A 744-nucleotide genomic window follows, 5' to 3' on the forward strand; every position below is an offset into this window, starting at 1 on the left:
GATATTAGAATGGCTACTCCAGCTTGTTTCTTGGGACCATTGGCTTGAAAAATTGTTTTCCACCCTTTTATTCTGAGGTAGTGTCTGTCTTTGTCACTGAGGTGCGTTTCTTGTATGCAGCAAAATTCTGGGTCTTGTTTGTGTATCCAGTCTGATAGTCTGCGTCTTTTTATTGGGGAATTGAGACCATTGATGTTAAGAGATATTAAGGAAAAATGATTGTTGCTTCCTGTTATTTTTTTTATTAGAGGTAAAGTTATGTTTGTATCTTTTTTGGGGGTTGTTGGAAGATTACTTACTTGCTTTTCCTAGGTTGTAGTTTCCCTCCTTGTGTTGGCATTTTCCATCAATTATCCTTTGAAGTGCTGGGTTTGTGGGAAGATATTGTGCAAATTTGGTTTTGTCATGGAATATCTTGGTTTCACCATCTATAGTGATTGAGAGTTTTGCTGGGTATAGTAATCTGGGCTGGCAATTGTGTTCTCTTAGTGTCTGTATGATGTCAGTCCAGGCTCTTCTGGCTTTTATAGTCTCTGGTGAGAAGTCTGGTGTAATTCTTATAGGTCTGCCTTTATATGTTACTTGACCTTTTTCCCTTACTGCTTTTAGTATTTTTTCTTTGTTTTGTGCATCTGATGTTTTGATTATTATGTGACGGGAGGTATTTCTTTTCTGGTCTAGTCTATTTGGTGTTCTGTAGGCTTCTTGTATGTTTATGGGCATCTTGTTCTTTAGGTTAGGGAA

Source organism: Grammomys surdaster, unplaced genomic scaffold, assembly GCF_004785775.1.
Source record: "Grammomys surdaster isolate TR1022 unplaced genomic scaffold, NIH_TR_1.0 343, whole genome shotgun sequence".
In the NCBI taxonomy this organism is placed as follows: domain Eukaryota; kingdom Metazoa; phylum Chordata; class Mammalia; order Rodentia; family Muridae; genus Grammomys; species Grammomys surdaster.